This window comes from Moschus berezovskii, chromosome 27 (assembly GCF_049115385.1).
Source record: "Moschus berezovskii isolate FMDL1 chromosome 27, NW_MosBer_1.0, whole genome shotgun sequence".
NCBI lineage: Eukaryota > Metazoa > Chordata > Mammalia > Artiodactyla > Moschidae > Moschus > Moschus berezovskii.
In genome coordinates this window covers 17,310,293-17,326,041 of record NC_142486.1, presented here as the reverse complement: position 1 = coordinate 17,326,041, position 15,749 = coordinate 17,310,293, and the positions used below count along the sequence as shown (strand labels likewise).

Genomic DNA, 15,749 nt, shown 5'->3' with positions numbered 1-15,749 from the left:
CTGCAGAGCTTGGTTCAAGGTTGTTACAAAAACCTCACGTCCTCAGTCCCCAAAACCAGGTGACCCAGGCCAGCTTGGAGACCCCAGTCAGCTCCAGTTCTTACAATAAACTCCCTGGATCTGTTCTGTTAAACTTCAAAATGACAAAAAGCCAGGTCACAGAAGCATAAACAGTCAAACTTTCTCCTGTGGAGAAATGGTGTCTGGAAGTTGACCACAGCTGGTGTGCTTCAGCTGTTCAAAGATGTCAGGGCCCCCATGTCGAGAAAAGTCTTCTCTTCTTACCAGAATTTCAGATATCGGTGGTTGCTGAAGTTGCTTCTGTAGTTTGCAGATGCCAGAATATCCACACTGTGGTTATCTTAGCCTTCTCTCGTGGCAGCAAGATGATCTGTGTTCACAGCAGTAAGACCCCTTCTGTCGTGTAATGCTGACGGTTGCCCCGGAAGCACTTCCCCATAATACCCGGACTTCCTCATACATTTTGTTGGCAGAGCTGGGTCATCCAGCAACCCCTCGGACAAGGGAGGCTGGGAAAGTTGGAATGGATTGTCGTGATTGGCTGAAACAAATCATGCTCCATTACCTCAGGGAGGGCACATGGCTGCCCTGATGAAGTCTGGATTCTGTTGGCAAGAAAAAAAGGAAGGTAGGTACTGTGGGTCGGCAGCAGGTCAATACAATGGCTGCAAAACAGACTATCCCCAAACTTAGTGCATTTCTTTTGCTCCTGAATCTGCAGCCTGGTCAGGCTCAGTAGGGATAGTTCTTCTCTGTGCTATTTGGCATCAGGTTGAAACTATCACAGCATTCATTTGGCTCGTGGCTTTGCAATCTGGTCAGGGCTCAGTGGACTCTGCTCGGCTCTGTTTCCCTTGGTGTCAGGAGTGGGAGCTGAAAACATCGGAAGTCTCCCTCGCTCACATATGGGCCTGGGCTGACAAGTTCCCAACAGCTGGGGCTCCTCGGGCCTTTCTCTTTGTACACTTTCCATGTGTTCTCTCTAGGACGATTAGTGGCTTCAGGGTAGCTGGACTTCTCGTATATGTCAGCTCAAGGATCCCAAGATATGGACTGAGAGGGAGAGAGAGAAAGAAACAAAGAAAAATCAGGTAAGGAAGAAAGAAAGAGAAAGGAAGAAAGAAAAAGATTCTATACACAGACCTTCTACCCATCACAAAAAGTAACCCAAATGGATCATAAACCTAAATGTATAATACAAAACTATAAAACTTCTAGACGACATGGGAGAAAATCTAGGATCTAGATTTGGCAATGATTTTTTAGATACAACACCAATAGCATGATGCCCAAAAGAGAAAACTCAATAACTTGGATCTCATTAAGAGACAAAACTTCCACTTTACAAAAAAAAAAAATTATTAGAGAATAAAAAGTCACAGGCTTGGAGAAAAATCTTTGCAAAGCACATGTCCAATTAAGGACTTGTATCCAAAATATACAAAGAATTTCTTAAAACTCAACTCTAAGAAAAGAAACAAGCCAATTTAAAAATGGGCAAAAGTTCTTAACAGACAAAAAAGAAGATACACAGATGGCAAATAAGCATATGAAAGTATGTTCAACATAATGTATCTTAATGGAACTTGCAAATTAAAATGAGATGGCATTACACATCTACTGGACTGGCTAAGATCCAGAAAACCGACAACACAAAATGCTGGTGGGAATGCCGAGCAACGGGAACTCGCATGTATTACTGATGGAAATGCAAAATGGCTGAGCCACTTTGGAAGAGAGTTTGGCAGTTTCTTACAAAAATAAATATTCTTACCATATGATCTTAACGATCACACTCCAAAGGAGTTGAAAACATGTCCACACAAAAACCTGCACACAAGTATGTGTAGTAGCTTTATTCATACTTGTCAAAAACTGAAAGCAATCAAGGAGCCTTTCCGTAGGTGAATAGCTAAATAAACAGTGTACGTCCAGACAATGGAATAGTATTATTCAGTGCTAAAAAGAAATGAGGTATCAAGCCATGAAAAGACATAAGGGAGCCTTAAATGCATATTACTAAAGGAAAGAAGAAGAAGGCAATGGCAACCCACTTCAGTATTCTTGCCTAGAGAATCCCTTGGACAGAGGAGCCTGGTGGGCTGCTGTCCATGCGGTCGCACAGAGTCGGACACGACTGAAGCAACTCAGCATGCCTGCATGCATTGGAGAAGGAAATGGCAACCCACTCCAGTATTCTTACCTAGAGAATCCCAGGGACAGAGGAGTCTGGTGGGCTGCCGTCTATGGGGTCGCACAGAGTCGGACACGACTGAAGCGACTTAGCAGCAGCAAAGGAAAGAAGCCAGTCTTAAAGAGGCTATATACTGTCAGATTCTAACTATATGGCATTCTGAAAAAAGCAAAACTATAGGGACAGGAAAAAGATCAATGGCTTCCAAGGTTCAGGAGGAAGAAGAGGATGAAGCAAAGCCTAGGATATTTTCAGGAAGGTGAAACTCTTTTCTATGTTGCTATATGAGTGGATGGGCTTCCCTAATGACTCAGAGGGTGAAGAATCTGCCTTCAATGCAGGAGACCCAGGTTCGATCCCTGGGTCAGGAAGATCCTCTGGAGAAGGGAATGGCTACCCACTCCAGTACTCTTGCCTGGAGAATTCCATGGACAGAGGAGCCTGGTGGGCTACAGTCCATGGGGTTGCAAAGAGTAGGACGTGATTGAGCAACTAACACTTTCACTTTCACGTGAGTGGATAGAGGGCTTCCCAGGTGGTGCTAGTGGTAAAGAACCCACTTGCTAATGCAGGAGATATAAGAGACGCGGGTTCGTTTCCTGGGTTGTGAAAAATCCCCTGGAGAAGGAAATGGCAACCCATTCCAGTATTCTTGCCTGGAGAATCCCATGGACAGAGCAACCTATCAGGCTAAGTCCAAGGGGTCGCAAAGAGTCGGACACGACTGAAATGACTTCACACATGCACACACACACGCATGAGTGGATAGAAGTCATTATGCATTTGTCAAAACCCATAGAACTGCTCAAGAGCAATCCTACTACTGGGCATGCTGCTGCTGCTGCTAAGTCACTTCAGTCGTGTGCGACTCTGTGCGACCCCATAGATGGCAGCCCACCAGGCTCCCCTGTCCCTGGGATTCTCCAGGCAAGAACACTGGAGTGGGTCGCCATTTCCTTCTCCAATGCATGAAAGTGAAAAGTGAAAGTGAAGTCGCTCAGTTGTATCCGACTCTTAGCGACCCTATGGACTGCAGCCTACCAGGCTCCTCTGCCCATGGGATTTTCCAGGCAAGAGTACTGGAGTGGGTTACATATACCCTGACAAAACCATAATTGGAAAAGACACATGTACCCCAATGTTCACTGCAGCACTATTTACAATATTTACAAACATTGTAAATATTTACAATTTACAACAGCCAACCCAGATGTCCGTCGACAGAAAAACTTGTCTATGTTGTACATATACACAGTGGTCTATTACTCAACCTGAAAAAAAGAATGAATTTGAGTCAATTGAACTGAAATGGATGAACCTATATACCTATGGCTGGTTCATGTTGTACAGTAGAAGCCAACACAACATTGTAAAGCAATTATCCTCCAATTGAAAATGTTTTTAAATGAAAGAAAAAGGAAAGCTAGTGCTGCTCAATGTAAACAGCACACTTTAGTTAATAAAAATGTAAAAATACCAGGTCACCAATTGTTACCTACGTACTGTATTAAAGCAAGTTATGTTACTAATAGGGAAAATTATGCACAGAGGAGAGAATATATGGGAGCTATGTATTAATTTTTTGTTAAATCTACAGAAAAATTCTAAACAAATTTTAAATGTTTTTAAACCTGAAAGACAGGATTGAAAACAGGTAATACGATGCAGTGTGAGCTGAAATCGTATTGAGACCAAACCTGGCAACTGTCTGGGTTGAAGACTGGAGTTTTTATTACTTTGGGGCCTCCAGGCCCCCGCCAAGGCCTGACACAGAGCAGCCACTAATAAAATTCAGGCAGCTCAGCAGGAACCTGAATAGTGCAACTGGATGTGAGATGGCAAACTTTACATTTATTATCTCTCTAGGGTTTCAGGACAGTGCCCTGTTTTCATTAGCTCTTTATTTTGGCAGAATTTCGGACTTACAGAAAAGTGGCAAGTATGAAGAATTCCCATATTTCCTTCCTCCGTATGGCATGCTAAGTCACTTCAGTCGTGTCCAACTCTTTGCAACCCGACGGACCCTACGTAGCCCACCAGGCTCCTCTGTCCATGGGATTCTCCTGGCAAGAATACTGGAGTGAATTGCCATGCCCTCCTCCAGGAGATCTTCCCAACCCAGGGATTGAACTTGTGTCTCTTACATCTCCTGCATTAGCAGGTTGGTTCTTTACCACTAGTGCCATATGGGAAGCCCATTCCCTTTCTCTAGATTTTCCAATATCTTCACATCCGATCATGTCTACCTTTTCCTTTCCTATCTGTTCAGTGCTATTTTTTTAATATTTATTTTTATTTCTATTTATTTATTTGACTGTCCCGGGTCTTAGATGCAGCATGCAAACTCTTAGTTGCGGCATATGGGATTTAGTTCCCCGTCCAGGGATCAAACCTCTGCCCGCCTGCATTGGGGGTGTGTAGTCTTAGCCACTGGACCATCAGGAAATTCCCTTCAGTGCTATTTTTACCCCATTTCACAACCAAGCAAACAGGCAGAGGGAGCAGGCTCTAAATTGGCTTCTTTCTCATCTTCCTTCTGATCAGAACAACAATGTACATTTATTGGGCACCTGATATGTGCCTGGCATTGCTCCAAGCACTTTTCATGTATTTCAGACCATAGCAAGTGGGGCCTCTGGTCATCCCCACTTTGCAGACATGGCAGCTGAGGTACAGTGCCCGATCCACTTTGCCTGGAGTCCCATAGTAAGCAGAGGGGTTAGTGCATAGACACAGTCCATCTGGTAGAAGCTGGGGAAGAGAGAAGATGGCTTAAAGATGCAGAAAACAGGGTGGGAGCCCAGTTTGGGAGGAGAGGAAGGCAGACAGCTCTGGCCATACATTTCCAAAGTGAGACTTCTGCCATCTCTGGATAAATGCTAGTCGCTCAGTCAGGTCCGACTCTTTGCAACCACATAGGCTGTAGCCTGCCAGGCTCCTCTGTCCATGGAATTCTCCAGGCAAGAATATTGAGTTGGGTTGCCATTCACTTCTTCAAGGGATCTTCCCAACCCAGGGATCAAACCTGAGATTTCCTCATTGCAGGCAGATGCACAGATTCTTTTACCACCTGAGCCACACACAAACGCAGAGACAGCAAGACAAAAGATTTCAGGTTTACAGAGGGATCCGGCACTGTCCAGCCTAAGTCTGCACACCTCCGACCTGACCTTCTTCCCTTCTCCCCTCCTGAGGGCTCTCCATGCAATTCCTCCAACATGCTAAGTTGGTTCCTATCCTAGGACTTTTGCACTGGTCATTCCCCCTTCTAAACTAGTCTAGCCTGTGTCCTCCTTAAGCTCGAAACTCAAATCTCTCACTCCTGGGGAGGAGACAGGTCTCTGTTTTACTCTCTTCTTGGTATCTCTTGTTACCTGAAATATTTTATTCATTAACTGTTTTCCCCTACCTTCTGGGCTCCATCACGACTTTTACGATGCTGCTTTTAAGGGATTATTGATCCATGGTGCCTGGGTTCGAACACCACACCGGCTGCATGATTCTGAACAAGTTTCCCCACAAAGGCTCTGTGCCTCGGTTTTCCCATCTAAAAAACTGGGGGACAGTACTATAGCTCCCTCACAGGGTAGCTGGCGGTTAATATTAATATATGCAGGGCCTTAGAAAGGGGGCTGCCAGACGGTACTAACTATTGATCGAAAGAATTGTTTTACTATCTAAAATTTTCTGGAATCCAGCATATGGTAGGCGCTCTGAAAACATTTGTTGAAGGGAAGAACACACATCCTCATTCAGGAGAAGTTGGGCTTGTCGGAAAAGGGAGCAGGTTTCCAGATGCCCAGCCCGCCAGTCCTGAATGCACTTGCCCTCTTGCGGAGACAGGCAGATGGGGGCCTCAGCGGGAATGGCAGGGGCCGGGGCGAAGGACCGGCTGATGCCAAATCCGGGAGCTGGGATTTTATTCTGAAAGCGAGGGGAAGCCCCGCGTTCTCTTGGCTGGGGTGTGACCTCCGGTGGCCGCAGGGCCCAGGCGCTGGGGTTGCCTCCTGGAGAGATCGGAAGCCCCTCGGACTGCGGGGACTGGGGGGACAGGGACGCGGCCGGGACCCGCGGCGGCCGCACAGCCAGGGCGCCCGGGGAGCGCGGGGTGCGCGGGGCGGGGCGGCGCAGGCCAATGGGCCGGCACGGGGCGGGGCGCAGGAAGCTGGGCGGGCTCGCCCGGCGCCCAGGAAAGCCCCGAGCTGCGCGGCCAGGGCAGGAACGGCGTCCCGGGGGGTCCCCTACTTCCCGCTCTGGGGCCGGCGCGGCGAATGGACCCGGAGCGCGCAGGTAGGACCCGGCGCCCGCGTACGGGTGGGAGGTGGGGGGGATCGGCCCGGGCATGTCGTGGCGGCCGGGAGAGCGCTGGGCTGCCGGCGGCGGGGACCCGGGGATCACCCGATCCCCAGCGGGGATCGCCCACTTCCCGGCTCTTCTCGGCGAGCGGGGCTGCGACGACTCAGTCCGTTCGCCCCGGCGCAGCTGAAGCGGGGCTGAGGAGGCTAGTCCTGGGTGTTTGGGAGCGTCTTGAGAGTGGCGGTGAGACAGATCTTGGGTCATCACCACCCGCCCCCCCCAACTCCCCTCCCGGTTCTTCTCTGGGGACTCACTCCCAGCCCGCGCACAGGAAGTTGGTGAGGATTCCGGGGAGAGAATGGGTGGGGAAAGTTCTGAAAACTCTGAAGTTGGAGACCGGATCAAAGAATCGCGTGAAACTAGGCCTTTCGACCTTTGCTTTCCTTATTTGAATACTAGATGGGCCCAATAATAGCGAACTTTTGCTGGAACTTACGTTGTATGGATCTGTCCTGAGCACTGAAAGCGTTCTGAGTTAAATCTCAAAATAGCCTTTCTGGTTGGTGCTCTATGTGTATTGTGGCCATTTTGCAGATGAGGACTGCTGAGGCAGAGGCAGCTTTAATGACTTGCCCAAGCTGATGCCCACAAGACAAGTGTGGAGCAGGATTCAGACCCAGTCATTCTGGCACCAGAGCCAGAGCAGCCCACAAAACAACAAAATTTGTCAAACTATTTTATGAACAAATTCTCCAGGGGATTCTATGAAGATGTACATTCCCAGGCTCTTTTTGGTGAGGTTCAGATTCCGTAAACCCCAGAATCTAAATGATTCTTCTCCTTCTTTTCCTTGAACAAAATCTGTATTTCTTGTAATCAGGGAACACTGGTGACCAGCAAACTTGATGCCTGTTGCTAAGATTCACAGATCACCTCCCCAGGCCAGCACTTACCCTGTTGGAACCCTGGCATTTGCCCTCTGTGAGGTGTGACCCCTCCCCCACAGCTCTTCCCCTATGGGTGGCCTTTAAGGAACACCAGGCATTTGCTGGGACACCAGAGCCTTTATGAAAATCCTCAAGTTCAGTGAGGAAACTGAGGCTTGGGTTTATGTTAGTCTGGGTTTTCCCCACAGTCAGGGCATTGCAGAGTCCTGCAAAGGCCACTTGAACTCAGCTAGACCCCCATGAGTACAGATGAGCCTGATGAGATTCGGAAAGGGGGATGACCTACCCCAGCCATTCATTCACTCATTAGCATTCACTGGGCTCCCACTGGGCACTGCTTGAGTGCTGTTCAGGGCACTGGTGTGTGCCTTCAAGGAGCTCCCCCTGGGTGAAGGGGTTGTAGGGGCAGGGGAGAGCTATAAGAAAGAGAGGAAGCAGAAGTTGAGGGTGAACAACCTCCATGAGGCAATGGGATGGACTTTGTGGAGCAGGGACCTGTGAGCCAGCCCTGGGAGAGGAGTGAGGGAGCTTGGTAGATGCAGAATGAAGGGAACAGCATGCTGAGCAGTGGGAACAGCAGAGGCTAAGGGATCGTGCAGGGATGAGGGGGAAGGGGGGACAAGCCAGTGATGGATGGAAAGGTGGGACGTGTCATGAAAGGCCTTGCATGCCATGGGAGGAGTATAGGCCAATGTGTTTTACTTTTTCCTGAACCATAAGAATCACAATGCAGATTCCTGGACCCCCACCCTGGATTTCTAGAGTCAAATCTTGGGGAGGCTGTGGGAAGTTCTCAGGGAGGGAGAAGCACTGTCTTGTAGCCCTGATTACAACACACTCAGTTCCCAGCAGGTCTGGGATGACCTGAGCATTTCCAGATTCTGGGCAGTGACTCAGTGACTGATGCGTTTTACTGTACAAAAAGCTGTACGACTAAAGCCCACGGTTGCAGAAAGCCCAGGCAGAGCAGGAATTGTCCCCAAAGGCATTCACAATTTCCTGGCGCTCAGATCCAGAAAAAAGAACTGAGACGAAGTATCAGGGATGTGAGAAGAAAAACCCTTTCCTGAACCTCCTTTTCTCAAGTGTCCCCCCGATGCCTACCCCCGGATGGAGGAGAGAGTTCAGGGGACAGAGTTTGGGATCAAACGCCTACTACCCTCGATGCCACCTGGGAGTGGAGCAGAGACTCAAAGCCCCTCCCTGGGTGCTTCATTTCCTCACATTTGTAAAACTGAGCTTCTGTGAGTTGTTAATGACATCGTGTTTTATAAGCTCCCTAGCACAATTTCCAACACACAGTACATCCACGGTCAGTGTTCATGTCTGTTGTCACCTGTCAAGACGTATAGCTCGGAGGTTAAGAGCATGGATTCTGGAGCCAGGTCGCCCAGGTTCAAATGCTGGCTCTGCTCATTCTTCTGTTTATTTATTATTTATGGCTGAGCTGGTCTTTGTTGCTGCGAGGGCCTTCTCTTGTTGCGAGAGCAGGGGCTACTCTTTGTTGCAGTGTGAGGGCTTCCCGTTGTGGTGGCTCCTCTTATAGCGGAGCACGGGCTCTAGGTGCGCGGACTTCAGTGGTTGTGGAGTGTGGGCTCAGTAATCGCGGCTACTAGCAGCCCACTCGGAGAAGGCAATGGCACCCCACTCCAGTACTCTTGCCTGGAAAATCCCATGGACGGAGGAGCCCGGTGGGCTGCAGTCCATGGGGTCGCTAAGAGTTGGACACGCCTGAGCGACTTCACTTTCACTTTTCACTTTCATGCATTGGAGAAGGAAATGGCAGCCCATTCCAGTGTTCTTGCCTGGAGAATCCCAGGGATGGGAGAGCCTGGTGGGCTGCCCTCTATGGGGTCGCACAGAGTCGGACACGACTGAAGCGACTTAGCAGCAGCAGCAGCCCACTGCAGTACTCTAGCCTGGAAAATCCCATGGACGGTGGAGCCTGGTAGGCTCCAGTCCATGGGGTTGCAAAGGACAGGACTGAGCAACTTCACTTTCACTTTCAGACTCTAGAACACAGACTCAATTGTGGCACACAGGCTTAGTTGCTCTGCGGCATGTGAGATCTTCCTGGACCAGGGATCAAACCCATGTCTTCTTCATTGACAGGTGGGTTCTTAACCACTGAACCACCAGGGATGTCCGTGTGCTACTTCTTATGGAGCCACTGTCTCAGGACCTTAGTTTCCCCATTTGTGAAATTATTATATCTACTTTGCACTTTTTGTAGTGATGAACTGAATTCATAAGCGTCAGGCATACAGAACAGTGTCTGGTGTGCAGTAAGCACTGTGTATTTGTTAAGCAAATGAATGAATCCCATTGGATGGCATTGAGTCTACCCACCCATTTTACAGGTAGGAAAACCAAGACGCAGACATGTGCACAGTAGCCTTGCCTAAGGTTGTATATCTAGGAGTGATAGATGGAGGGATTCCAACCTGCTTTCCTTCCCAACCTACGTCCTTTCCCATCATGCCAGTCTGCTGGGTGGCTGAAAGGGACATCTTTGGGAGCATTCCTTAGGGCCAGAGACATGCCCAGAGTTGTTTGACCAGACTTCCCCTGACTTGGCTAGAAGAGAGGTTGATGGCTTGCCTAGACGTTGTCCAAACTTGCCCTGTTAAGAATGTGGATGGAAGGACCCCAGTGGAGGCGGGGTGTCCTGGAGAGACCAGGGGACCCTGCATCTGATGGGCCATATTCCTTGCTGCCTTGCTTTTCTGAGCCTGAGGCAAAGAGATTGGCACGGGTTTAAAGTCGGGGGCCCCAGATTCAATTGTGAACTTGCTCTTCCTGTCTGTGGGATCTGGAGGAAGTTGCTTAACCTCTCAGCCTCAGTTTGCTTGTCAGTAAAATGGGTATTTGGAGGGGGGAGGGGCAGCATCTGTGAGATGATTTTTTGGAGAGACCTTGCCCACGGCTCTGTGATTGCCGTTTCTCTCCCCAGTGAGGACAGAGTCACTTCTTCACGTCCAGCTCTCGAATTCCTCATTCATTTCTTCTTCGGATATTTATTGGGCACCTGTGTCCCAGGCAGGGCTTCCCAGGTGTTCTTGCCTGGATAATCCCCTGGACAGAGGAGCCTGGTGGGCTACCCAGTCCATAGGGTCACAAAGAGTTGGAGACGACTGAAGCGACTTAGTCATACACACGCATATGCCAGGCAAGGTGCCAGAGGACTGGCGCAGAGCCCTCGTCCTCCAGGAATTTGACTTCGAGTTGCGAAAACAAGCAGTACACAAACATACACAGAGCTACACTCCTTATCTAGCATTCAAAATCCACAAGCTCTGAAAACCGGAAATGTTCTCATCACTCAGTTGGAAGCAAGACCTGACATGAACTAAACATGAGGCTGTTTGGAGTCTTCATTTTTCCCCCATGGTGTGAAGGCGCGTGTGTCTTGCTGCAGAGATGCACATGTGATTGGTCACGGGGTGCTCCTCGGGCCCCATGGGGGGGCAGGGATCGTTATGACGGGTGGTATATTTTAGACAAGACGACCTTTCTCTAATCTGAGTAATTCTGAATTTGGAAACACGCCTGGGCTGCGGGAGGACATGTCTTCTGCAGTGTCGTGTCATGTCCCATAGTGACAGGGCTCAGAAGAAAGTAGAGCAGGATGCGGGCGGAGTTGGGGGAGCCTCTCTGAGAAGGGACATTTAGAAGGACAAGGGGCCCTGGAGGAGGGGGCCAGATGGAGGAAACCACAGAGCATGCTAGAAAAGGTCTTGTCCGGCCCACCGGCCCCACTTCCGGGCCTGCCGCTTGCCCCCGCTCTGGGCACACTGTTCTACATGCGCACATCGGTGCCTTTCCAAGAAGTGGTGATGCCTCTGAGGTTTCGGGTTTGCCTCCGACTGACTCATTCTCATTCTTGGGGCCCCCTCAGGCCTCCTCACCTCCTCATTGGCACTTAAGAAATCCAGGTCTTCACCAAAGCAGGCGTGGGAGCTATGACTCACTGGGCAGGCTCACCCTCTGAGCTGCTGTCTGAGTTCCCCACTCCTTCCTCCAGGAGAGAGGGAGGAGACAGATCCTGGTGAAGGGAGGAGAAGCCTGGCCCTCCAAGGTTTGGTGGAACAGATTTCCTGAAAAGGAGGAGGTGTTCTGAGCAACAGGACTGCGAAGGGACTACAGCCTCCGGCCTGCAGATCCCGTTTGCAGAGCTGAAAGTGACAGGCACGCACGCTGTCTCGAGTGCCTGCGTGGGGCTCGCTGCTTGCACTCCACTCAGCAAGCATGTAAAGGCTGTGGATACAGCAGCGACTGACACAGAAGCGAGGGTCCTCGTGGGGCTGACTGTCTAGTGGAGGAGGTGACTTTTGAGCTAAGACCCAAAATAGAAGGACAGGCAGGTATCTGGGGAAAGAGCGATCCCGGCCGAAGGAACAGCAAGTGCAAAGGCTCTGAAGTGTGTCTGACTCAGCACAGGGAAGCTGATGTGGTTGGACAGAATTGAAACAAGGCGAAGAGGAGAGGGGAGCGAGGTCAGGAAAGCCAGCGGGAGCCAGACACCTGCATTGCCTCATTCATCTTGTACCGAAACTGCACAAGGTGGGAACTGCTCTTATCCAGATTTTACAGATATATAAAAAAAAAGACAGGGCAGCAGATCTAGTAACTTGTCTGGAGGCCACACAGCTGTGAATCCGACAACTCTAGGGTCCTCAGCTTTTACCACTGTGTTTAAGCACATCGTGGGAACTATTCAAGCGCTAAAGGCCCACCTGTCACCAGCCACTGTTAGTGCTCGCCTGCCATGGATCTGCTCAGCAACCTTTGAGCACGTGGTCAGGCCATGCTCGAGATCACAGGTGATCCGATCATTGTGCAGATCATTTTACAGATTATTTTGCCAGCAAGCATCCTCCCCAGCAGGGCAGACAGGGAGGGCACCTTAAAGCAGAGGGGGCACGGTGGGGGTGCGGGCAGTGGGGGACTGACTCCCCCATCAGGCATCGTGGTCCATGGAGGCAGGTAGACACAAGGATGTCTCCCCATTTCCCTGGGGAGGAAACTGAGGATCAGGAAGAGACTTAACTTGGCAACACAACTCGAAAGTGGCAGAATCTGGTTTCAAATCCGGGCTGGAAAAGTATGCAAAGTTTAACCACTATTCTGAGCCGTCCAGCCCACGGGGCAGTGTTTAAAATAACTAAGTTTCTTGGTTAGAAATAAGGGAGTGTAGTCACCAAGGACTGTTTTGGAGAACTGTGGAAGGCCTGAGGGTTTCCTGAAACAGCCAGAAAAGTGTTTTGTCTTTTTAAAAGAGGAAATGGAACTTCTCCAGAGAGGGAGAGGAAGGATGCCAGTCCTCTGCGGGGGCAGCCCTCCAAGTCCGCAGACCAACCCCCGCCCCTGGCCTCCCAACAGTCTTGCTTCTGGGGAGTAGGCCTTCTAGAAGCCAGATTCCTGCTGTTGGACAGCTCTAACCAGGAGAAGATGTTTCCTGGGAGTTAGCCAGTTCAGCTTTCCAGGAGCTTTCACTTTCTAGCTTTGGTTCTGCTCCTTGGAGGTTGTAGGCATTGCCCTCCAATCCAGCCCAATGGCTCTTTTTCTTTTTAAAAAATGTTTATGTATTTATTTATTTGACTGCTGCTGCTGCTGCTGCTGCTAAGTCGCTTCAGTCGTGTCCGACTCTGTGCGACCCCAGAGACGGCAGCCGACCAGGCTCTGCCGTCCCTGGGACTCTCCAGGCAAGATCACTGGAGTGGGTTGCCATTTCCTTCTCCAATGTGTGAAAGTGAAAAGTGAAAGTGAAGTTGCTCAGCACCGGGTCTTAATTGTGGCATGTGGGATCTAGTTCCCTGATAGGGGATTGAACCTGGGCCCCCTGCATTGGGAGCATGGAGTCTTAGCCACTGGACCACCAGGGAAGTCCCCTTAATGGTTCTCTCATTCAGACAACCAGCCGTAATTCATTGTCATTCTTCCTGTTCAGTCTGGCTTTGTACATGATCCAGTTGGTCGGAGCCCCACATAAAAACCATTGTCTCTCCCAAAGCCTTCCCCAGTCAGGAAGAAGGGAGACTATCACCTCCTTGGTCTGGAACCCATACCTCTATTGATACCACCTGCAGTCCTACTTTGTAGTGGCCACATCCCACTTGGAGCTGGTATTGGACTTGTCAGCTAAATCCTCCAGATTTCCCTTCTACTGTTTAGTCACTGAGTAGCAACCGACTCTTTTGCGACCCTACAGACTGTAGCCCACCAGGCTCCCCTGTCCTTCAGATTTCTCAGGCAAGGATACTGGAGTGGGTTGCCATTTCCTTCTCCAGGGGATCTTCCTAACCCAGGGATCGAACCTGGGTCTCCTGCAATGTAGGCAGATTCTTCACCTCTGAGCCACCCAGGAAGCCCCTCTCCTACATGCTGCTGCTGCTGCTAAGTCGCTTCAGTCGTATCCGACTCTGTGCGACCCCATAGAGGGCAGCCCACCAGGCTCCCCCATCCCTGGGATTCTCCAGGCAAGAACACTGGAGTGGGCTGCCATTTCCTTTTCCAATGCATGAAAGTGAAAAGTGAAAGTGAAGTCGCTCAGTCGTGTCCAACTCTTGGCGACCCCATGGACTGCAGCCTACCAGGCTCCTCCGTCCATGGGATTTTCCAGGCAAGAGTACTGGAGTGGGCTGCCATTGCCTTCTCTGTCTTCTACATAAGCTGCTGTCAATAAGGGTTTCTTCCTGAGACTTCTTGTTTGTGGCTAACAATTGTTCTCAGTCTTTCTTGTTTCCTAATAAATCTACCTCAGGCTATAATTTTTTCTAAGTACTGCTATGACTTTATTCCATAGTTCTTGTTACACAAAGTCATTCACTACTAAAATAGTTAATAATTTATTTTTTGATTACGATTGTTCTATGCTTTATGGTTTTTTAAGGTGGATGGAATTTTTAAGTTATATTTTGACTGTTGATTTCTATGGATAGTGGTCAATATTTGTACCTTCTATGATATCAGTGATGGAGAATTTGTTGAGATCTTCTTTGTAGGATTTTCTGATCAGTCTTTCTGTCTGTTCCTCTTGTAGTTGAAAAGATGTGTATTTCTGGCTGGGTGTAAAGTTATAAAAATAGATCTATCTAGGTCATGTTTACGAATTATATCATTTGTATTTTTCGTGTGTTTTATATAGTTTTCTCTACCTGCTTCATCTCCCACTATAATGGAAGCTCTGTTCATTTTTCCTTGACCTGCTCTCAGTTTTTTGTGTCATTTAAACGGTATCGATTTATTTAGCTGTATCAAGTTTTAGATCTTTTGTCGCAGCACAAGCCCACAGGCTGTCTCATTGCGGCACGCAGGCTCAGTGATGATGGCACGCAGGCTTAGTTGCTCCAAGACATGTGGAGTCTTAGTTCTCTGACTGGGATTCAGCCCACGTACCCTGCACTGCAAGGTGGATTCTTAACCACCACACCACCAGGGAAACCCTTAGTTTTTTGCTTCGTTTTTGGAAGCTGTGTTTTCTGGTGCTTGTAAATAGAATGTATGAATAGAAGGGGGTTCATGACTTTACACCTTCTTGGTGACTTGCTCCTTTCATCAATATAAAACAGCTACCTTTCTCTCTTTTAATAATACTTTGATGCCTTGAATTCCATTTTATTCAGTATTAATAGGACTCAATGGTAAAGAATCCACCTGCCGATGCAGGAGACACAGGTTTGATCCTTGGGTTGGGAAGATCCCCTGGAGAAGGAAATGGAGAAGGAAACCCACTCCAGTATTCTTGCCTGGGAAATCCCATGGACACAGGAGCCTGGCAGGTTACAGTCTATGGGGTCGCAAAAGAGTCAGACATGACTTGGCAACTAAACAACAACAAACAACAGCAGCAACAATAATATTTCTATACCCGTTATCTTTATTTGCATTTTCCTTGACTAATTTGCCAATTATTTTCTTTTCTTCCCCTCTAAAGTTGTGGGACTTTTCTTTGACGCTGCTCTGGTACCCAGGTAAGATTTTTAAAAAAGCAAAACAAAACTTGCATCTTAGTCTCAGCTCTGCAACTCACTTGCTCAGTAATCTTGGGCAAGTCATTTTCCCTCTTTGGGCCTCAATTTCCTAACCCATAAAATGGGGATATGACTTGCTTTGCCCTTCTCTAGGGTTTTTGTGAAAAAAATAACATGGTCAATATGAAAGACTTTGTAAACATACCTGTACTCATATTAGTCACTGAGTGTAAATAGTGGCCAGCATTCCTGTCCTGAGAATGGCAAGTGCAAAGGCCTGGAGGGAGGAACTCACCCACCCACGATGAGGCAGCCGAC

General features: G+C 48.9%; 1 protein-coding gene across 4 annotated transcripts in view; it reads left to right on the top strand.

The window, feature by feature from the left end:
• The first annotated feature begins 6,375 nt into the window (after positions 1-6,375).
• Positions 6,376-15,749, top strand: part of IL4R (interleukin 4 receptor) — a 52,334-nt gene continuing 42,960 nt past the window's right edge. Inside the window, exons 1-2 of one of the 4 annotated variants that reach the window (XM_055409724.2) lie at positions 6,403-6,505; positions 15,395-15,431. The gene's annotated coding sequence lies outside the window, so the exon portion shown is untranslated. Of the gene's footprint in view, positions 6,506-15,394; positions 15,432-15,749 lie in introns of all 4 variants that reach the window. The other 3 variants (XM_055409725.2, XM_055409723.2, XM_055409727.2) reach the window with 3 other exon arrangements.